This window comes from Felis catus, chromosome B1, assembly GCF_018350175.1.
Source record: "Felis catus isolate Fca126 chromosome B1, F.catus_Fca126_mat1.0, whole genome shotgun sequence".
In the NCBI taxonomy this organism is placed as follows: Eukaryota; Metazoa; Chordata; class Mammalia; order Carnivora; family Felidae; genus Felis; species Felis catus.
Genome location: NC_058371.1, coordinates 93,696,910 through 93,721,783, shown reverse-complemented (window position 1 = coordinate 93,721,783; position 24,874 = coordinate 93,696,910).

Here is a 24,874-nt window from a genome sequence, read left to right as displayed (position 1 = left end):
ATATCAATTCAGAACTCAAGGCATCCCTCACTGTTTTCATGCCCAACATATAGGGCATTGATACCCCCTGAAAATCAAGAAATCAATGTCTTAGCTTGGGAACGAGCCCCCACAACCGACCCTTCAGCAGATACAGACGATTGGTGCATAGACAGAGTGGTCCTTGCAGTGCCCAGGTGAGATGGTGTATTGCCAAGGATGCTGATTGCCCTTGAAATACAGTGGCATGTTTAATGCAGTAACATGTCCTGTGTGTTTAAAACAACATCCAAGGCAGCTGCCAAATGAATCTGGGCCATCCACCAAAGTTCTCCACCAGTAAGGGATTAACAAATTGAATATATTGGCCCCTCCCTCCAAGTGAGTGTTCTAAATATGCTTTGGTTTATGTGGGCACTGCAATTGGCCTAACTCAAACTTTCCCATCACTGTGCAAACCAGCCTGCCACCACTGAGGAATTAGAGAAGCTGAGTAACAATCACTTCATCAACTGCACAGTAATCAGGAGTCACAGTGAAAAAGTCATGATGTGCAAGATGGAGCAAAAGAAAATGACGTGAATGGAGTTTCCATCTCTCCTATAACCTGAGCAGCAGAGTTGGTAGAAAGGAATCAGAATATTAAAACACATTAAATTACTAACAGAAAAAATCACCTTGTCCAGGTGGACTGTCCCCGGCTTTAATATATTTAAATGACCAACCTGTAGGGATTGTTGCCCTGCATGCCAGACTGGGGACTCCTGCAAAGTCACCCCATACTGTGAAAGTATGAAAGTCACAGGAAACAGTCATTGCCTCGACACTCACTGGATCAACATGCTGTTCTGCTGAGAGTACCAAGCCCCATCCTGCCTGGGAAAAGAGCTGTCTATCGGAATTTGCAAAGGGACGTCCTGCTGGGACGGGTGAATTATTCTGCACCCCTAGGTGAGGAGGAAGCACACAATCTCCACTGGGATCCCATTGTCTTACTGCAGGCTGGACTGGCTGTCATGCCTTATACTTGAAATGGAACCCAAACACATGAAAGAAGGAAGGCGGGGGTCCTGGTCTGGCAGTGATGCCGATGCTGCCTCCCTCGGCAAACATGTACATTATGCACAACTTGTTCAGATTCCTAAAGCTGCAGCCACATTAATATCCAACCATGGATGGTCTTAATATCAGACCATTAAGTGTAGTTTTCATTGAAGGGGAAGACCTACCCATACAAGTCCTACTAAATATCTGTCTTTTGACTTCAGATTTCTGTTGCTCCTCTAGGGTAGGGTCATGAGATGTACACCTGATGGAAATACATTCCTGCAGTAGTCTCACTATTATGCCCGACAAAGGAATCAATCCAACTGTTGGGCAAATAGGCAGCTGCCACTCGGTAGCTCATCAGGATGGCCAAGGTGGGTGTCAGCACTCCAGGGAAAAGACTGGAAGTCCCCCAAAGAATACATTAAGGAGAGTCAAGCTATGACTAACACTCATAAAATTCATCTAATGTTACCAAAATTGGTCCAGAAACCTGACCTGTGACATGCGATGTTAATAACATTCAGCATCGGTATTGTTTTTGTGTCAAACTACACAGTTAGCCCACCAAATTGTTGAACAGAAATGTCCAAGAAGTATCACCATGAGAGTCATGGGTGGCTATCCTCAGATTTGGGATGGGTTTATTTGGCTCACCATGGGTTATGGACATTTGGACACCCAGGACCCCCAAAACTGGAACAGAAAAATCACTCTAAACAAAACCAAACTGGGTACACCAGAAATATGGGATGGATATCACTGCAACTGTGTAGTCATGCTATCATATTAAGGTATAGCAAGTGGTTTGGTGCTGACTGGTCACACCACCCAGATATATATTGGGTAGTCCAAATGGAAGCCAGTGGTTGTGTGGCACACAACTTTGGTCACGGCTTCCACCTGCGTGGGTGGGCGACTGCACCCTAAATTTTATCTGGGCACAGGGAAGAATCTGCCCCACAGTAACAAGAGTTGCAAGACACTCTCTTCTCAAGGCCATGTGGATACCTCTGTGTTTCCACTGGTTCAATATTTAAAATAATATATCTGATAAAGAACTTGTATACTGAAATATACAAACACTTCAACTCAAACACAAAAAAATTGATTAACAGACTGTGGTACATCTTTTCAATGACATATTGACTAACAATAAAAAGACATGAACTTTGAAGCCATAAAAAGAAATGGATGAGTTTAATTGCGTATTGACAATTTAAAGAAGACAGTCTGAAAAAGGCTACATACTCTATATAATTCCCTTGATGTGACAGTTTGAAAGGCAAATTTATAGAGATGATAAATTGATCTGTAATGCCAGGGAGTCAGAAGGTGAAGCACAGGGGAGAGTTTATGGTAGTTAAGGAATTCTGTGTGATTATTGTACATAATTCTAAAGTCTGTCAAACCCATTGAAATGTAAAGTACCAAGAGGGCACTTTAAATTATGCAAATCTTTGTAAAAGTTTTTAAGAAGCCAGGATATTCTGGGATGGAATAAAAACTGTGACAAAATGATCTGATTGCGTTGCATATATATAAAATAGCTTAATTGAAATGGGTGGGAGAAAAGGTGCTGAATTAAGAATCTGGAAATGAGTGGGTATTGTATGACTAAAGGAAACAGGTACATAAATATTTTCCTGTTGTTGATAAAGTTGTTTCCCATGAATGTAACAATTCTGAAAACATATATTCTGGAGTTGAGCAATTAAGAAAACAGTGACATATGAATGGGACTAGAGGCGCTCACTGCTGAAGTGGGATGCTATTGACAAGATTCAGGAAAGCTAGAGTAATCCATGTGGTACTAGCTTACAGATGAAGGCATTAGTACAAACTCCTAGTGACTTAACATTTACAGGTATAGAAATATTTATGGGTATATATACATACATGAACTACTATGGTTGTTTGCTTTCTGAGCCGAGAAGACCTACAAACAGAACACCTTCAAAGCAACTAGTTCTTGAGGCCAGGTCTTGATTTTTAATACTATTTTCAAAAAAACAAAAACAAAAACAAAAACAAAACCAGAATTTCTTGGAGAAATGTCTGATTCTAGGGATGGGAAAAGGAACATATAAGTTGAGTCAGATAGTGAAAAAGTGCCCCAAACACATCAAACTTACAATAATGGGAGTACATCAAAGGACGCAGGAACCAAATGAAACATTTTCTCCATGTTGAAAGAATTTGAGAAATGACATAAATAATATCTTATTGGTATAAGTAAATGATTGAAAGAAATAATAGAATGGCCAAATCTCTCATACAGAAGAAAATATCCTAGTAATTTATATAGACAGTGCCTCTCAAAACGAAGGAGCAATACTTTCCATCTATGAAATGTAGGCTGTGCACAGTGGCTTTCTCCTAAAGATGAAAGGGACTAAATTTACAGCAGGAGAAACTTGACAAAAATAATAATGATCAAGGTCAATGTAAACAGTAATAATCCTGCTGTTGGCATTTACCATAAAGATAATGTGATGAGAATGGCCCTTTACCTCTGCGGTCCTCTCCAAAACCCATACCTTAGCCTAATCACAAAACACATGAGACAAACCTCAACCAAGGACATTCCACAAAATGTCTGACAAGTGTTTCTCAAAACTGTCACAAACATATTGAAAAAGAATACAATGAAAAGGGACTTAATTGACAAGGCAAAAATTGTATAGCATGAAATCATAAGCATTAAAACATGACGAAATTGTTTAATGCATGCACAAATAGACCTTTGGGAAAAAAAGAAAAGGTGCAAAAACAGGTTTACCTTGCCATTTAGTGGAAAATAATGCATCAATTTTTTATTCATAAATTAGGTCCCATCTTTTTATTATACACACAAAAGTGCATTTTAAATATGTTTGTGGATATTGTTAAGATGATTCTAAAATCTAAGATGATTCTAAAAACCATTTAGAATCAACTCTTAAAGTTTTATGGAAACAATTTGGGAGTTTTAATTATGATGATATATAATTTGGGGGAACACATAATATTAAATACTTGTTTTCAGCAAAGCAGTAGATCTCCATTTATTTCGGCATTCTATTATTCCTTTTGGTCAAATTTTAAACTTTACTTCAAATAGGTTAATACATTTCTTACATATAAAAGTATATTATTGATAAAAGGGATTCTTTTTTCTTTTCCTTTTTTTTTTTTTAAAAAGGGAGCAAAGGATTCTTGTTTCTTATAATGGTTTACTCTTTGCATTAATTATGTATTGCATACACATAGAAGCTCTGATAGAACACATTACTGCACCTAAAAAAAAATTTTAATGTTTTTATTTAATTTTGAGAGAGAGAAAGAGAACGTGAGCTGGGGAGGGGCAGAGAGAGAGGGAGACACAGAATCCGAAGCAGGCTCCTGGATCTGAGCTGTCAGCACAGACCCCAATGTGGGGCTGGAACCCATGAACATGAGTTCATGACCCGAGCTAAAGTCAGATGCTTAACCAACTGAGCCACCCAGGCACCGCTTACTGCACTTTTAGTCACTCTTAATAATTCTGCAGGTGATTCTCCTGAAATGTCTCCAATTGCATAATTTAATAGTATAAATCTTTTCTTTTGCATGCTTATTAATATGAATAGTTGGTGTTTATCTTAAAGTCATTAAAGTGCTCAAGAAAGAGTGAAAAACAACACATTTATTGTCATTACCAGCAGGTATGAACTAATCTTTGAAACCTATGATGTTTTACATAAATACTTAAGAACATGATTTTGCTTAAAATGCATTGAAAAATTTGGAATGCCTGGATGACTAAGTCAGTTAAGAATCTGACTCTTGATTGTGGCTCCGTTCATGATGTCATGGTGGCAAGATCAGGCCCCAAGGGATTGGGATTCTTTCTCTCCCTCCCTCTTTCTCTGCACCTTCCCCATTCATGATCTGTCTCCCCCACCATTATAAATAAATAAAATAAAATAAATAAAGAAATACTAAATAAATAATGAGTTAAAATAAAATCCATTTAAGAATCTGATTATTGGTGAACTATAAAGTTATGTGGGAATAATAGTGATATATTTGTTTGAAACTCTTCACCGAGTTTAATTTAGAATGTTTTTTGGGGAATTAGTGCATGTTCTTTTTAAATATAAATTTCAAGATGCTTTATCACATTTTGATTAAACCACATTTGCCAACAGTGAAGAAGCAAGAAGCCATTCGACACCTTTACCCACCCAAGAACTAGTGAACTTATCTTGAGAGAACAGAGTTGGGGCAGGGATGGAGAATCCTTAGACTGCAAATTTTCATTCTTTTTGAATTCTGCTTAAAGGAAAATTTGTGGGAGTTTGTTTGAAATCTAAATAGTAGCTATTATGATGAAGCCAGCTCTAGCCTTTTATAGCTTTTTATCTTTTACGACTGCTCTGTTCCCTACAGCGTATCTGTGAAGTGCAGAAAAGTTCACAGCAGATGATTATACTAAGGCACCAAAGCCACTGGAGTGTGAGATAATCTTCGGAGCTGAGAATTAGTGTCTCGGGCAACCAAGTGGGAAAGCAAAGGGGAGTTATTCCTTCAGTCAAGTTTAACATCTAAGATACACCTGAAGCTATAGCTCTTTATTATTGCTCAAATCTATAGTTTTGATCATTAGGTTACATGTTCTATTTTTCTCTCTCTCACTTCTCTTTGCTCAGCTAGTAAAATGTAAATTCCCAAGACAATATGTAGAACATTTAAACAAAATAGTATAGTTTTCAAAATTTGTAATTTCATGGAAAGATTAAGCAAATGAGATGATTTTGTATTAAGCTTCTGGAGTACATACAGTAGAAACGAACTGGATTTGCATTTTTTTCACATTTCCGGACAAAATGCCATTGAGGAAATAGAGCACAGAAAATAGAGCATAGAGCATAGAAAAATATTATAATGGAACCAGTAAGAACACATTTACACAGAGTTTGTGTTTTTATTTGAAAGTTCTGTTGGTAGAGGATAATTTACTTAATCGGGATCAAATTTCTATGCTCAGTTTCTTCTTGGTATTGAGAACACTTTTCACTTTTATATAAATGGTGCATTTTACTACCTCTGGTTTAAAGTGGAAGGATGTCTTAGTGCTACTTATGAACTCTGTCAAATTATAATTTGTGTATTAACTTTTGTATCTTAACTGGCCCACAATGAACAGAAACAAGGGGTCATGTACTGCTATGTTGTATATCTGCTATGTTGCATTACAGCTAAGCATTATAAAAATTATGTGACAATAAATGTTAAATTTTACTAACTCCTTATATGCATGCATATATCTATAACCTTATGATCATCTTCTCTAATTAGCATTTATTTGGGGGGAGATAATAGAGCAATCTTTCCAACAATATATTTCGAAAAAGGAGGTTAAGAAGTGAAGAGATGTCATTTAATAATTGACAGACTAAGCTTAAAAAGAAAGAAACTGAATAAATCATATGAAGGGACAAATAGCTTGAGGAGGCTGAATGCATGACAGGACACAGCACATCTACTCATGAGCACACGGATCAAATTCACCACTATTGAGTATTTGATTTTATTGTAATGAAACTGAACATGTTGCCTTATCCTTCTTTATTCTAAATATACATCATTGGAAATCTGACATTGAAAGAGGCAATTTAACTCTTTTCTCTATTAATTATAGGATAAGAAAATAAATTTCTTCTCGTAACTTCCCATTGTGTTCATCCTACTACAAAATCACAGTCTAGGCAAATTAGTTAGAAATAGACTGACTTTTCCCCACTATTTTCTGTTGTCTCTGCAAATATGCCTTCGCCTTCTAATGTTTCTATGGCATTTTCACAACAGGAATTGTCATTATACGTAGTTTCAGGCATTAAAGCATCAAGCCAAGAATGATTAGAGATGTAAGGAAGTAGTAAAACACCTGCCATTCCAAACTGTCTGTAGATAATACAAACTGAGTCTGCTTTGTGTTTGTAACTGACCCATTAATTATGTGCTGGGAATTCCAAGCAAAGTCCCTGCTGTTTTCAGAATTGAGAACTCAGAGCTGATTGGTCTTATAAAAATTGCCAAGAGATAATAAGAAATGATTTAAGGCGATATGAAAACAAATTCTTCACGCTATTTGAGGCTATATTTCAGAATTTGTGAGTAATACGTAATGGCAGGAAATTCTTTACCTCTAGCTATGCTGATTACCTAATGAAATAACTGTTTTTTAATCAAATCTTGATTTTGATTCTCTCTAGTACAAAAACTACTGATATTCTAGAAATGTCTTTGTAAATAATATTAATGCACTTTTTAGACTAATTCTTGCAATAAATTACATCTCCATTATGTTATTAACAACCTGAAATATTTTTGCTTTCCTCTTCACCTGTTAAAAACAAGAAACTTAAGTATTTTTGAAACTTTAAAATCAAGGTTTTGATACATTGGATTCTCTCTGGGAAACTGCACTTGTAAATGGAATCTGCTTAAACTTGAACGGGAAGGAGGCTAGCAGAAAAAAGTACTGTTATGAACATGGTGACACGCCACATTTTGCTTTCAGGTAGGACCTGGTGCCTCAGTTGCTGGAGGCGGTGTCAGCAGACAGCCTCCTGCTCTCAGACCCATGAGAAAATGTCTCAACTACAAATAAAAAACATGATTCTTGAGGTCCACACAACTCAAGATTGATCAAATCATATTATAAAGCCTGGACGCTTTGACCCAACACACAACAGCTCTGATGGGTGAAACATAAATGCTTTAAAGCTCCTCCTGGCTAGTCCAAGGCTACCATTCAGGCCTGCAATGCAGCAACTCACATTCTTTCTCTGCCCAGTCCTGCGCCTTCTCCTCTCTTCCACAGATGCTGATTTTCAGGACATCTCTTAGAATAACATCTTACACACTGTCACGTACTGTTGCTTTTCCCCATCTGCCAAATTCATATGTTGAAGCTCCAACACCCAGTACTTCAGATGTGATTGTATTTGGGAATAAGGCCTTCAAAGATGTAGTAGGTTAAAGCAAGGCCATGGGGGGAGGGGGGGAATGCTAATTCAGTATGCTTGGTGCTCCTAAAGAGAGGAGATGAAGACATGCCGCGAGATATCAGGAGCGCATATGCGCAGAAGGACAACCACATGAAGAGGTAGCAAAAGTGTGGCCATCTGCAGGCCAAGGAAAAAAGCCTCAGAGGAAACCAGTCCTGTAGGTAAGTTTGTATGTAAGGTCAGAAATCTAAGGAATTTCTTTCTCAATTTAAAAAAAAATATATATTTTTATTTGTTTGAACACCTATATCTCTACGTATTTGTAAAAAGTATCTAATATATATTCTTCCCAAATTATTACAGTGGTGAGTGGAGATACTTGAACCTGAGTTTTAAAGTATATATATTTTATTTTTTTTTTATTTTATTTTTGGGACAGAGAGAGACAGAGCATGAACGGGGGAGGGGCAGAGAGAGAGGGAGACACAGAATCGGAAACAGGCTCCAGGCTCTGAGCCATCAGCCCAGAGCCTGACGCGGGGCTCGAACTCACGGACCGCGAGATCGTGACCTGGCTGAAGTCGGACGCTTAACGGACTGCGCCACCCAAGCGCCCCTTAAAGTATATTTTGATGTATCACTGGTGCAAGATGTATGATGAATGGTCAACAGAAAACAAAAACTTAATTCAGACTCTAATACTATTGGAAGCTGTGACTTTGTATACCCCAAATCATTTATTTTTTTATTTTTTTATTTTTGAGACAGAGAGAGACAGAGCATGAACGGGGGAGGGGCAGAGAGAGAGAGAGAGACACAGAATCGGAAACAGGCTCCAGGCTCTGAGCCATCAGCCCAGAGCCCGACACGGGGCTCGAACTTGCGGGCCGCGAGATCGTGACCTGAGCTGAAGTCGGCCGCTTAACCGACTGAGCCACCCAGGCGCCCCCCCAAATCATTTTTTTTAAGGGAAACTAAAGCTGACTTTAAGAAGCTAATTAAAATTACAGATGGTGGCTTGGGATAGCAGATTAAAAAATAACTGACCACAGGGGCACCTGGGGGGCTCAGTCATTTAAGTGTCCAGTTCTTTTTTTTTTTTTAATGTTTGTTTATTTTTGAGAGAGAGACAGCTCTCTCTGAGCTGTCAGCACAGAGCGCAATGCAGGGCTTAGACCCACCAACTGTGAGATCATGACCTGAGCCGAAGTCAGACGCTTAACTGACTGAGCCACCCAGGCACCCCATAAGTGTCCAATTCTTGATATCGACTCATGTTGTGATCCCGCCGTCATGAGATCAAGCCCTGAGTCAGGCTCCGTGTTGAGCATGGAGTCTCCTTGAGATTTTCTCTCTTCATTTCTCTCTGCAACACTCCCTCAAAATAAATAAATAAACAAACATTTTTAAAAAGTGACCACAAATCAAGGATACAACACCCTTCCCCAAACAAAACTCTGGTTATTTCCAAGAAAGCATTAAGGACAGTGCTAAAAGGACTCAAAACTCCAGAGCTTAATGGATATTGGGCAAGTGTATTGTCTCCATTAGAAACTGATTATTTACTATGTATAGCTTTTCTAGAAAGTCTTTGAGGGTCATATGAAATTATGACGTTGTTACCTAATTAATTGCATACTTTGTATTGATTAATTTCTGAAAATGTGAAAGAGTTCTAACTTATATTTGAAAAAAAGAAAATAAATGCATTCATTCATTTAGAATAACTTTACTGGAGTCTTTCTATTTTTTGGTGTTTGGTCTAAAACAGTAAGTAGGAAAGATAAAACCTTTGCCCTTATGAAACCTGTGTTTACAGATCATAATCTCTCTCTTCCAAAACTGTGACTCATATTTTATTAATGAGCTTTAAATTTTGAGCATTAAATTTTCTTTTTTATTTTCTCCCATTCTAAACTTGTCTACACTCTGTCACAAAAATCATCTCAATAAAATGAGGTCTAATTATAATGTTTACTGTATGAAAAAAATTGCACCCATTGGCATATTATATGGTGTATTTTTTAAAAACAGAACGAAAAGCAGAGAAAAATATCTATGAACAAAATAAGGATCTACAGCAGCCCTGAATCATTATACAAAGTTAATTTGAGGATACACGGATCCAGAGATGATGCTGAGCAGAGAAGCAAGCATCTAAAGGTCTCGGACAGATGCAGAATTTTCCATAACTTCACGCTGCCGGCCTTCATTTTTAAAGGTGAAGTTTGGGAAAGAGTTGGTTGAACTCAGTGAAGACGCATACAGCACAGCCTCTTGACAACGATGCAAGCTCTCAGTGTGGCAGGTGACAGTGTGGAGAAGAGAACAGCAGCTTCCAATTACAGCCAGCTGAAGAAGAAGAAATAAATAAAGCTAAATTGCCACTCAACAGCAAAAACAGAAATGAGACAGAAAACACGGGACCTGCAGAGCTCTGTCGATTTTTCTGATAGAGCATATATCAAACACTGAGAGCTATGATCACAGATGTACTACCGGGACAGATTGCATAGCAAGAAACAGAGTTTTGAAAAAGTAAATAAATAAAAGTTCTGAGAATATTAGTTATATTCAGTGTTCCTAGCATCTCAGATCACAAGTTTGCTCCTTTACGGTACTCCCACTCCAAGCCCCAAATCAAGTCTTCAAGTAACTCCTAAAGATGAGTGAATAAAGCATATAAGAACCTATGCCTATATAATATGAGAACATACAGTAAGAAGCAAACGGCACAGAAAATGCACAGTGTAAAATGATATAAAAACTTAAAGGTAGAAACAAGAGCTCAAATAAAAGTTCAAAAGCTAAAATAAATGATAAAATATGAGAAGAACTGTAAGCCAATATAGCACAGGATGGTAACAAAAAAAAATAAACACAAAAACAAAAGCAAAAACAAAAAAACAAAAAACAAAACTTGGGTGCATCAATAAAAGTAATATTTGAAGCACCAGAAAGGAGAATATCTTCTTATTAAAAAGATGGAGCAAGAACATAGAGAATAAGCTTTAATTTTTTTAAATCTTTGTTTATTTTTGAGAAAGAGAGAGAGACAGCACAAGCAGCGGAGGGACAAAGAGAGAGAGAGAGAGAGAGAGGGAGACACAGAATCCGAAGCAAGCTTCAGGCTCTGAGCTGTCAGCACAGACCCCAATGTGGGGTTAGAACTCGCGAACTGAACCATGAGATCATGACCTGAGCCTAAGTCAGATGCTTAACTGACTGAGAGTTCCAGGCATCCTGAGAGTAAGCTTTTCAAAAGTAAAATGGTGGGGCTCCTGGATGGCTCAGTTGGTTAAGCGTCCGACTTCAGCTCAGGTCACAATCTCGCAGTCCGTGAGTTCGAGCCCCGCGTCAGGCTCTGGGCTGATGGCCCAGAGCCTGGAGCCTGCTTCCGATTCTGTATCTCCCTCTCTCTGCCCCTCCCCTGTTCATGCTCTGTCTCTCTCTGTCTCAAAAATAAATAAAACGTTAAAAAAATAAATAAAAGTAAAATGGTATAGGAAAGTGCACAAAGCTTATAGTTATAAATAAAATATTAGATATATAAGAGAAAGGAAAGCCACAAACACGTGAAGATAAGGAAAAAAATAATAGAACAACTGGCAGGAAGACTTGTACATGTGAGGCATTGTGACTTACACAAATGACTATTTATGGAGCTATAAGAAAAAAATCAAGTCACTTATGATGATATGTGTATGATTGTGTGTGTGTGTGTGTGTGTGTGTGTTATAATAAGGAGGAATTAGGATGAGAAGTCACTGTTAGAAGACTCAGTGGCAGTGAAATTCTTCAAAACAACAAAGAAAGAAATTACTAGGAAAATTGTGGTAATTGTATTGGTAAATATATTTAATATGTTGGTAAATATATTAAAATCTTCTTTGTTTTTGTTTTTTAAAGAAAAAAAAAATGGTGACCAAGTCCAGCAACCAAGAGGAAAAAAATGAGATACTTAGGAAAGTAACAGTGCGGAGCATTCACTATTATTTGAAAATCACTCCATGAAATATATTTTAAGTAAAATGAACCTCAACAGAGTAGAGATAACAAAAATGACTAAGATTAATAAACCACTGAGGAGAGAAGGTATGAGGAAGTGAAATTTCAGTTTTACTCATCATCTTTAGCATAATTTCAAATACCAGTACTTAATGCTGACAAATCAATTATTCAACCATTACTAGCTGTGTAGTTTCTAAAATTATTAATAGAAATGATTATTCAGAGAAAAATATATAGCAAGCATTATAAATGTGCTAATTTCCTTACCCCCTCATGAGGTGTAATACTATTAGAAAATGATAAGGTAAAACATACAGGTGTAAGTATAATATATATTTATAAATGTAACTATAAAATAACACTTAAATTTCATTATGTATTCAGTCATATTTAATATAATACATATATAAAATGCTTGTGATAGGATATTAATATGGAAGTATTTCTGACTTTGTTTCTCACATTATACAACAAGAATTTCAGCCATTTATGAAGGTTTGCAGCCTGCCAGCCATTCTCTATCCTTCAGATTTGGACCTGCCAGTGCCCATAATTGTGTGAGCCAATTCCTTATTTTATATACATGATATATGTAATTATTATATATTATATACATTATTTTATATAATATATATTATATATTGGTTCTCTTTCTCTGAAGAACTCTAAAACAATGACTAACAAAAACACCTAATTAAAAAAAATATGTTTATTTATTTTGAGAGGGAAAGAGAGTACAAGTGGGAGAGGCCAGAGAAAGAGGGAGAGAGAATCCCAAGCTTATTAAGCATGGAGCCTGATATGGGGCTCAGACTCACAAACTGTGAGATCAAGATCTGAGCCAAAACCAAGAGTTGGATGCTTAACCGACTGAGCCACCCAGGTGCCCCTCAAAAAAGCCTACTTTTAATACATAATACAGAAGAAGGAGAAATAAAATGAATACTTTTAATCATGTTTTGCAAAAATTAGAAAAATCAAATAGATAAATAAAAAAGCAGTAAAATGTCAAAGAAGCAGAATTAAGTAAAACATCCAAAAATAATTAAATTTGAGTGTGTTTTTAGAAGAATATCAACAAAACAGGAGCTGTCAAATAAATTAATCAAGACACATTAATATGAAACTACTTTGTAAAAATAAGAATGAAAATGGAAAAATTAATTGCATACATATGTGAAATTAAAAAAAATATAAGAGAATATTTGGCTGTTTTGTTCAAGCTGATTTGGAAATCTAGTTAAAATGATGTTTTATAAAAAATATATAATTTCAATTATTCAAACCAGACGCCATAGAAATAGCATTTGGAGGAATCAAGAAAGTGACCTCAAGCTGTTACATGCTTTTGATCAACTATTTCTTGCCCTCTACTCATACATGTACACATACACACAACACACACAACAACTCCAAAATAACTCACAAATAAATTATAGTAAACCCTCAAGGGATTTAAGAGCATTTATACTTATATTTTTCAGGAACATAGATAGCCAGTTTGATAGCAACTCACAACAAAATCGCACAATAAAATATAAATCATTGTTCAGTCTCATATATTAAGATTGCAAAATACTTTGAAATAAAATATAATCAAATAAGTTACAGCTACATATTATGACTAATAATTAATGGAATCAAATGAAATTCATTCCAGGAATTGAATAGTAGCTCATTGTCAGAACATGTTTAGTATAATTCACCATGTTAGAAAGTCAATGGAGATAAAAAAAAATATGATCACCTCAACAGGTGCCAAAAAGTCATTTGATAAAATACAATGTGCATTTCTGATAAAAACCCTTAATAAAATAGGAAGGAAATATTATTTCTCAATGTAAATTAAAATATATATCATAAGGTAAAAGCCAGTATCATGCATAATGTTGAATCATCATAAGCATAAATTTTAAGAATATAAGGGTGTCCATTACAAACATTAACATTCACAATATTCTAGAAGTACTATCTAGTCAAAGAAAAAAAAAGTACTAAAAAGTACTAACTAGTCAATTAGTCAAAGAAAAAAAAGGTACTAACTGAAAAGTGCTAACTAGTTAATTAACATCAAAGAAAAAAGCAAAATTATTATTGTGTTTGTTTATTTTAGAGAGAGAGAGACATCACAAGTGGGGGAGAGAGACAGAGGGAGAGAGAGAGAGAGAGAGAGAGAATCTCAAGTGGGATCCACCCTCAGTGCAGAGCTCCACACAGGGCTCCACACAGGGCTTAATCCCAGGACCCTGGGGTCATGACCAAAACGAAAATCAAAAGTTGGATGCTTAACTGACTGAACTGCCCAGGCACCCCCTAATTATCATTGTTTTAGACAATATTATCGTATACCTAAAACCCTTCAGAAAATACGCTTGAAAATTTAAAATAATAAGATGATTTTTTTGTGGTGAGTTGTTACAAAAAGAAGTAGACAAAATAAACAAAAGGAATAAATAAATAATTAGATTCTACATATAAAATTAGCAATTAGATCTTTGAATGGAAAAAAATATACCTCTTTTAAAAGGGCAACCTAAAGGTTCAAAAAGAAAAAGAGAAGAAATTCCAACATAATACATAGTACCACATGAGAATAACTTTAGGGTTTTTTTTTTTTTTCTTAAATACCAGAGTACTCAGGGATCTCGGTTTCAAGGGAGATAAATGTATCCTGTCAAAGTTAAATAGAAAGGAAATTCATTGGACCGATGCCAGGGTCTTATCGATTTTATTTAAGGTTGGAAGTTTTTGCCTAGGCAAAAATTCAGAAATGAAGACAGTCCTGTTGGAACAAAGAATAAAATGCACATGGGATCTTTAGTATAAATCCTCAGGAAAGGGCATCGAGGCCAGAACTAGACATCGCAGCTGCTTCGGTTGGATAAGGTGGTTGCTGCCACTGGATACCTTCACTGCAGCAATTGCAAAAGCACATTTCCACTGTCTTTTTCCAGCTGCATTGCTAACACAAGTGTAAAATATAAGGCAACAGTTTATGTCTGGACAAGGTGCAGGTGCTCCCTTTGCTGGGAAGCTGAAAGAGAAATATCCAGGATACTCTTCTTCCATAACGAAAGGTAGAGCAATGCCTCACACCAGGCTATATGCAACTGGTCACCTCCACAAATTAGAAAGTAGAAGTTGGATGATGAAGAGCCAAAACATACTGAGAACGCTGTTGGTTTCCTAACAAAGACACTCATTCTTCTTTCTATAGTAACACTGGCAAAATTTTTTCTTCTTACAAAATGCAGTGTTCCTTTTTCAATGAAACACAAAAAAGGAAAAAGCAAGCAAACAAAAAACAAGGGAGTCCCCACTTTCCCAAAGGAGTAAAACCCTAAATCCCTTCATTGTTACATGTGGCCCAGGACCATCATCTCTGGGGTCAATCTACTGCACTTCTAATTTTGTTATGTTCCTCTCAGTGTTCCACAAATGGTCCAATGTCAAAGTTAACCACTACAGCCACTTTCAATATACAGTTGTTAGAGAGAGGGAATAAAGAGAAATAAAAGTTGAAATCACACTAAATAAAATCTTATTCTGTAATTGGTAAATGGCAAATTTATCTTTATGATTATCTTCTTCTACTTCCCATTCATTTAGTGTGCAACCTTGTAATGACTGGTAAAAGCTCTTCATCCATTAGACTGAGCCACACTTTTATTTCTGAGGATGTGTGTTGTTGATGGTAATGCCTCTTTGGAGTATCCTTGTGTCACCTTAATAGTTATCAGTGGGCATATTGATACTAGGAGGGCTCCCTCCACAGTACCCAGATTTATCTACTTGATTCTCAGGAACTCTCATTTCCACCAAAATATCATCCATTTTGCCTGTTTACCGATTAAAATAAAGAACCTCGAGTGGTCTGGTAGTAGATTCAGCTTATAATCTTCTGGAACCATTCGTTTTCTTAGGTTGAAAAGACACTAAATGTGCAGGGCCTAGAACTGCACTCATAAAAACATTTTTTCCCCAACAGCCTGAGTATCCATCTTGAAAGGTGCCATTCTATTTCTAGATCTTGGTTAATATGCAACAGTACTTTTTTCCATGGAGGAACAGCTCCATATAGTTATTTCTGGCTCAAATTCCACATTATAACTTGAAGGCCTAAATCTCATCCTGCAAAGAGCTTGCCTCTCAGCTGGCCAGGTGGCTCTCTTCCATATTTCACGCCTAGATCTCTCACATACTCTCAGGTCCCTGATGATACATAGCCCCTTGGAGCACACTTTTCTGACTGGTCACCATTCAGAGGACACCATTCACTATTCTCTTTCCCTTATCTATCCCTGAGGCCTAGAATTTCTGGCACAAAGGCAGATAGATGGTTGCAGGAACTGCCATTAACCATCAGCAGCCAAAAAAGGAGAGGTTACAGGAAGTGCTCGTGTCTTGACAGGAGACTGAACTGCCAAGCTTGGATAACAGGAAGGAACTAAGCTATTTTGGAGGACCAAGAAGCAGTGCCAGTGACTTTGGAGAGCCAGGAAGTAGATAGCTTGCCATAAGACACGCCCACTGCTACAAGATACCAACCAACATGCTGGGCATTAACTCTGAAGTCATTCCTTCACAGACATCTTAGCAGTATTGTTCTTATTGCACCAAGTTTCAAATTCTAAGGCTGAGCTTAGTAAATTTGCCCTCATTACCTGGGACCAGTGATGGAGGCTCTGGTTCCTTTGGCCGCTTAAAAAACAAAACATGAAGAAAAAGCAAAATATATCAAGAAGTGGTCTTATATGTATAAATATGCAATACATCTTCTGAGATGCCTAAAAGTAATGTTGAAGAAATGAAAAAAAAAAAAACATATCTTACTTACAGAGAAAATCAAAATAGTGACTTTGCCTATATCATTTCTTCCTCTCTCTTTTTCTCTCACTAAATATACAATGTTAAATGGAAGGTTATCCCAATCAGAAAAAAAAAGTATGTGATTGTAGGCTTTTATTTATTTATTTTACAGAATATATATTTATGGTAAAGAAAAGGTAGTTATATAGTATGAATATTCACATGGAAGTTAAGCATTCAACAGTTGGCAGGAATTTCTGAAATGATGATGCTAGATGAATTAGTCATATTACAAGATACTGAAATATACTATGGATTTAGACATAATTCGTTAACAGATCAATGTAATATTATAGAACATGTTAAATAAATGCTAACATTATAATGATTTAATATGAGATAAAACATTCAGTATATTTTGTAATTATAAGAGACTAGCCATTTTGTTAACACATGGATAGTTGATTTTTCTGAAAATTTAAATATTAAAAGAAAATAATAACCTCATTATAAGAAGGTGTGAGATTTTAATTAAAAGAGTGAGGAAACCATTACTAGGCAGGCACAACCTCAGAAAACATAATATAAAACATAACACACAGCAGTAAAATTTTGCTGTAAGTCACCTACAGTTAAAAAGAAAGTCATACAATTTAAAGATATATTATGTTATTGCACACAAGGCTAATTGTTTTCCACATGTTCTAAGAACTAGATGGAAATACTAAAAGCTAAATAGAAAAAAAAATAGCAAAATGTATGACCTTTCAGAAATACAAATTGCTTAGAAATATATGAAAATGGGCTTATACACTCATTATAGAGAAAATCAAAATATCAATAAATGTAATATTCTCACCTATATGGTTATGAATTGGTCAAAGATTTGGAGGGCAATTTGGCCAGATGTGCAAATAAAATTTCCAAAATTTTTGATTTTAGAAACTTGCTTTCTAATATTTTATTGTATAAATATACTTACTGAAGTGTATAAAGGTATAGAAATAAGATTTGTTACATAATGGTATTTAATAGGAAACAGAGGATAAGAAATTATTCAAATATATTGTAACTTAATATTTGGAAGTCTGTGTATTTATCTTAAAGAAACAGTTCTGTTGGTAGAGTTATTTTTTCCCCACAGTAGACACAGAAGATACATTTTAACTATTTGTATGTTCAGTAAACATGTTATTTTCATAGTATTAAAGAAGTTATAGAACCAAAAAGAAGTACAGAATACAGTTCAAAAGAGGGTCCCGCAACCTTGAATTCATTAGCAATCTGACAGAAACAAATATACTTGAAAACATTAATCCATACAGCAGTATTGTGATGTCAGAAGTCATTACTGCTATTGCCTAGCTCATGGAAAAAAAAAATATTCTCACTGTATTCAAATTTAAGAATCTGTGAAAATACTGCTAGAATGGAGCTGGCCACACTTGTGTTAGAATTTTGGGAAAATTATATTAATAAGTTAATCATGTTGTGTTAGAATAATAAAGTGTCTGGTTGGCATCTGGACATAATTCCTAGCACATTACTTTTTGCAAAATACACCTGGTCCTGCATGAACAAGATGTGTTATAACATAATCAATATATATTATTAATGAATCTGGTCCTCTCAGACAGATTTATATAGCCCAGAAAATACAAGGCGGGTACTTTTGGAAATACAAAGACATTTTTGTTTCTGAATAGAAATTTATACTTATATAAATAAATAGAAATTTATTAATATAAATTAATCTTATCATTATGCAATGCCTTTCTTTGGAGTCATGGAGAAAACACCTACATTTCTGCTGTCAATGATTTAGGAAATTACTTTTGGATGTGGATGGACTTTGATTCTTTTAAGAAATAAAATTTAATAATTTGTATATGCATTTTTGTTGAGTATAGTTGATATAGATAAAACACAGAATGCCATTATTTTAATTGAATGACTTGGTGTAGCTAACTGACTAAAAGCATAGTATCTACTTTTCAATAAAAGTTACTGAAGGAATCCTTAACCTCTACTAAAAATATCCATCAGGACAATTAGCTTTAGGGATTAATATTAGATCAAAGCTTGAGGTTTTGGGAAATGAGTTTGTGCATAATAGCCATTCACCAACCTTCTCATTCTGCAAATTCTATCTCTAAGGTACTCTTTGCAATTATTCCAGTAGCGATGTTTCCTTAAAAAGCAATTATACCAGTCATTAACACCATGGAAGCACAGCTCAAAGCCAACATCGGTACTTCTAGAGTAGTTAAACTTGGAAACAACAGGGGGGGAAAGAAGGAATACCTCAAGGCTACGGTTACACCTCATCAAAATTGCAAGTGGAAATTGAATACATCTTGAGAATTTAAAGTATTAAAGCAAAACAAAATTAAAGAAGATTATGAAAACCTAACCTAGACACATGAAAAGAAGTATTTGTATCCGAGATATTTAAGGTATTGTAGGAGGCATAAAAACTCACAGGGGAAATACGGATTTTTGCAAAGTGAAATATACACAGAAATGTACACTTAACAGCATTCCCGAGTTCAAATATTGGCTCTTCCTCCTTTGTGCAGTGTGACTTTAGGCAAGTAAATTGATTTCTCTGTGCTTCAGTTTCCTCTAAAATAGGATAACAATTACACTTCACTTAAGAGTTGTGGAAAGAAACAAGTCAATATATGCACCATTGAAACAGTGATAGGCACATAGCGGCACACAGAAGCGTGCTTTCTTATTGCTTTTGTTATTACTATTACTAATACCATAGTCACTGCCTCTTCCCTGCATTACAAGCCGTTACGTGAATGAGACTTAAGGAATGTGAGCAAAATTGAAAAGACCTTAGAATTTAACAATAAGACTGATGTGGAAATCTGGGCAATCACGTAGGCAAAGACAGATTACATTAGTGTTTACTCCCTGATTAAGAACATTTGGTTATGAGGCAAAACAACATTTAAGCCAATGCCAATCATAAAGTAGAATCTTGATACACATGGAATTGGGGGTTGTAGAATTAAATTTTGCTAACCACAATTTTTGTTTTGTTTCCTTTGCACATCTAACAAGTAATTTTAGAAAACATCTTTTGAACATCTCAACACATTGTCGCACCAAACACTCACACAAACTCACCTGTGCCAGTGTCCCTAATATATTTACTCATTTTCATGGGCCTCTAGATTAGTGCTCTTCAAACTGATTATGTATCCCACCATTAAAAATTCTTTGTGTATTTCCAATATGTCCATTTATGGTAAACAAAATATATATGCATGTGCTATATAATAATACTTTATAATCATGATAAACAGAAACAAAACACACACACACACAACACACACATATACACTATTTGGATTTTTGTCTGATTTATTAACATTAGCAAATAACTCTGTAATTTATTGCTTTTTTAAATCTTGATTTCACATCATGTGATATTCCACCTTATGAATGTCTGGTTACAGAGCACTGCATTTTTTTCTGACACATCACAATATTTCTTAGGAAGAAGGCACAGAAAGCTTACAAAAATCTGAACTCTTTGTTCTTTCAGGTGTTCTGACTGCAACTTATTTGAACTTGACCTTAAGGCAAACATGACAATATTCTAGAAGCATCATGTAGACAGTGGGAATTCCCTAAGTTCAACGTTGGACACAGGACCAATCAGACGTGCTGACTAGGTAGCCACCTTGAAGTGTGCAGGCCCCGGGGCACATCAGATTTTTATACTATCTTCATGCAGAGTGAGAGCTGAACATTGTATTTTGGTATTTGATTTTTGATTTTAGTGTCTATCACACATAAAAAAAAGGTACTCCTCTAAGTTAAAAAGGTACATCCTTGTTTCTGTTTAAAAAAAAAAACAACACATGAATCTTATTTTCCAGTTGTATCAAACAGGTGAAAATTTTCTTCTAATTACACAAGTGAATTTTTATATTCTGTGATACTAATCATTTGTTCTCGTACATCAATGAAAATGTGTTTCATAGGTACACATATGTGCACATTTATATACATACATATATATTTTCATTTTTTTCTTTTAAAAATTTTTAAAAATTTAATGTTTATTCATTTTTGAAAAACAGAGAGAGACAGAGCACAAGCAATGGTGGTGCAGAGAGAGAGGGGGGACACAGAATCCAAAGCAGGCTCCAGGCTCTGGGCTGTCAGCACAGAGCCTGACGTGGGGCTCGCACCCACGAAGCGGGGAATCATGACCTGGACTGAAGTCGGAAGCAAAACGACTGAGCCAACCAGGCACCCCTTCATTTTTTTTTCTTAATGTAGGAAGAGTTTTAATAGGTGATATAGAAATATTGATTCCAACAGCAAAGTTACATAATGGTGGAACTATTTGAAACACTAGTTTTAAAATGTCCTTGATAAAGGCGGTTGTGTTTTCATTAATTCTGAAAGCATTTAACTTTGAAGGGGCAGACTAAATGTATGATTTTTTTTCCCAGAAGTAATTGTGTAGTATACAAATCACGGACATATTTTCAGAAATGTTTGGATCTGTTGTCTAAAAGACATTTTCTAAAAGACACATGCAACACATGCATAATTAATTTTCATTTGATCCCCTCTCTTGTTTTCCGTAATATAGCCAGTAAACTTAATGTTAAAAAATATGTGCACAGGGGCGCCTGGGTGGCTCAGTCGGTTGAGCGACTGACTTCGGCTCAGGTCATGATCTCACAGTTTGTGAGTTCAAGCCCCGCTTCGGGCTCTGTGCTGACAGCTCAGAGCCTGGAGCCTGCTTCTGATTCTGTCTCCCTCTCTCTCTCTGCCCCTCCCCCACTCATGCTCTGTCTCTGTCTCAGAGTTAAATAAACATTAAAAAAAACAAAAATATATATAGGCACAAACTCCATATTTCTATAAAAAAGTAGGTAATATTTTACATGTTGAAAATTTTCCTTTTATAAAATTAACCACATTATACTTATTAACGGTCTGGGTGCTTCTTTCTTACAGTAGCTTGCCTAGATTCTTCTTCAAAAAAAGAAACTTGCATAGATTCATTCTTGAGTCCTTTTATTGTTGTATAAGCCGCAATCAGCAAGAAAATTCTGCAAAAACATATTTGTACTCTAAAATTTTACTGTTTTAGCCACTGTTTCTGTGGGCCAACTAACTTTATGTCTTAAGTGGATTATTTGTAACAGTCTCTTTACTCCCATCTTCCCCACCCCCAAATCCCAAATCTGTTCTTACCACCATAAAGATCCTTTGAAATATTGAATCTGATAATTCTTCTGCTCAAAAGAACCCTTCAAATGACTGCGTTAGATAAAATCAAAGCTTGTTGAAGGGTCTGAAGGCATCGCGTATTCTGGATCCCTACAATCCCTCCCGTGGTGTCTCTTTTATCCAGCAGTTTTTCTAAAGCTGTACCGGTCTCTTTGCTGTGATTCAAACACGCTCCGCACAGGACAGCCTCAGGGCTACAGCTTGCTGTTCCTTTTTCCAGGAAAAGAGACATGTATGCCAGATTCGTCTCCTCACGTCTTTTTGGTCTTTGCTCAAGTGTCACGTTCTCAAAGTGGATTTAAAAACGACTATTAAAAAAATCATATATATCCGTCCTCATCCCCACTGGTGCTCCCTGTCCCTTGTTACTACTTGGTTTTCTCCATGGCGTTCAGTAATCTCTGACATACGACATACGTGATGCAATCTTTGACATACTCTGTACTTGGCATATCCTCTATCTCCCATTACCAAAAGTAAGTCCCGTGAAGGTAGGACATTCTGTCTCCCTTGGTTTTTGCTGTATCTCCAGGCTTATGGTTCCTTGAAAGGGGGTACATAGAAGGCAGAAAGTCAATTATTGCATGAAGAATCAATTAATTTAAGTGTTCTGCTAATTCCATAAACTTTTCTCAGAAGTTTTAAGCAAACTGGCTACTCCATTAGTGGTTAAAATTATATATTTTTAAAAATAAAACATGGTTTTAAAAAGATATTAATTAAAGATTAAATCTGGCCAGTATATCTTTCTTCACTGGGTCAAAAGTAGAACTTTTTCATACATTTCTTTTTTGAAAGAGAATGTTGGGAAAACCACAATATAAGTCACAGTAGAGACTTCTGTATTTTCATTCAGTTCTGTAGCAATCTTCCCCTACTTTGAAATGTCATAAAGCATGTTTGTTTTCAGATCTTCAGCAATGTTTTCCAAGCATCCTCTGACAGTATTTCTGACAACAGAATGCACTTTATTTCAACTTCACATTGTTTTGTATGTTTTATTCAAGCTATTTTACCATGGCAAGAAGAACAAGTGTTACTTTGATGGTATGGAGTATTAGGATTTCACTTTTAAATAAGAAAATTCAAAAGAACTATCTAGATCTTTACCAGTAAAGGTATTTTTACAGAATACTGTGTTAACATACACTGATTTGTTGAAAAGTGATTGTGACATTTGTTCTTCATAATGTTGGACACAATTTTTAAGTGTCTTGCTAATGATGGCTTAATGCTACCATTATCTATTATCTCAAGCTCATTGGGATTAACGGTGTTTTTATTTATTTATTTTTTTTGAAAATGAGAGAAAGCAGGGGTGGGTGAGGGACAGAGGGAGAGGGAGACAGAGAATTTCAAGGAGGCTCCATGCCCAGTGTGGAGCCAGACACAGGGCTAAACCTTATGACCAACCTACGACCATGTTATCATGACCTGAGCTGAAATCAAGAGTAGGATGCTTAACCAACAAAGCCACCCAGGTGCCCCCACCTGGGCGCCCCAAGAGACAGTCTTTCAAACTACTTGGCAAAGAATATTTTCCACCACAGGGACCACTGATTTTGACTTTAGCTTTCTGAGGGAAAGTGCCCAATACCCCATTTCTTGGATCAACTGCAAAAAACAGCAGTTTAAAGCATAAAGTCAGTAAAAATTTAACATTGATTTAATTTAATTTATTAATAAAGTTAATAATTATTTGATCAAGAAGTACGTCTAAACATTTATGTACCAGGTGTAATGCAATATTATTTCACAGAAATATTTATGATATTGTTTCTGAAAAAAAGAAAACTCAAAAACACTATAGTTAGCTTGCTTTAGATCAGACACTAGTTTACAAAAATATGCTTTGAACTTAGATTTCCATATGTATTGAGTACACTTTCCAGCATGTATATATGTATATTCGCAATTATTTTGATCCTGCATCCTCGTGTTCACTGTAGCATTTGCCACAATATCCAAGATATGAAAACAACTTAAGTGTCCATCAACAGAAAAAATAGATAAAGAAAATGTCATACACACACACGCATGCGCGCACACACACACACACACACACACTGGAATATTATTCTTCCATAAAGGAAGGAAATCCTGCCATTCACAGAAACATGGATGGACCTTGAGGGCATTATGCTAAGTGAAATTTGCATGACCTCACTAGAAGTGGAATCTTTAAAAAGCTGAACTCCTAGAAATAGAGAGTAGAATGGTGGTTGCTGGTGGTTGGGGGGCCGGGGGGCGGTAGGGGAAATAGGAAGATATTGGTTAAAAGGGACAAACTTCCAGTTGTGAGATGAGTAAGTTGCAGGGATCTAGTGTACTGTAAGGCCACTATAGTCAGTAATACAGCCTCACATATTTGAAAGTTGCTCTGAGATCATAGATGCTAAATGGTCTCACCATAGAGACGAAAAATGGTAATTAGGTGAGATGATAAAGATATCAACTAACCTTACTGTGGTAATCATTTTGCAATAGGTAAGTGTATGAACTCATCATGTTGCACACCTTTAACCTGCACACTGTTATATGTCAGCTGTATCTTAATAAAGCTGGAGGGAAAGCATTTGAAGTGTTCCACTACACCACTAAAGCTTTGACTGCATGCACAATGGGTATAATTACTTTTATGAAAATAGAAAAATATTTGAATCCGGTTAACTGTTAACAACCAGTCAACCAGCAGTAAATATTTACTAAGTGCCTTAAGATTGTAGGTGTTTCGTCTAGGAAAATATTTTTTCTTTTTTATGAAAATAGAGAAATGATGT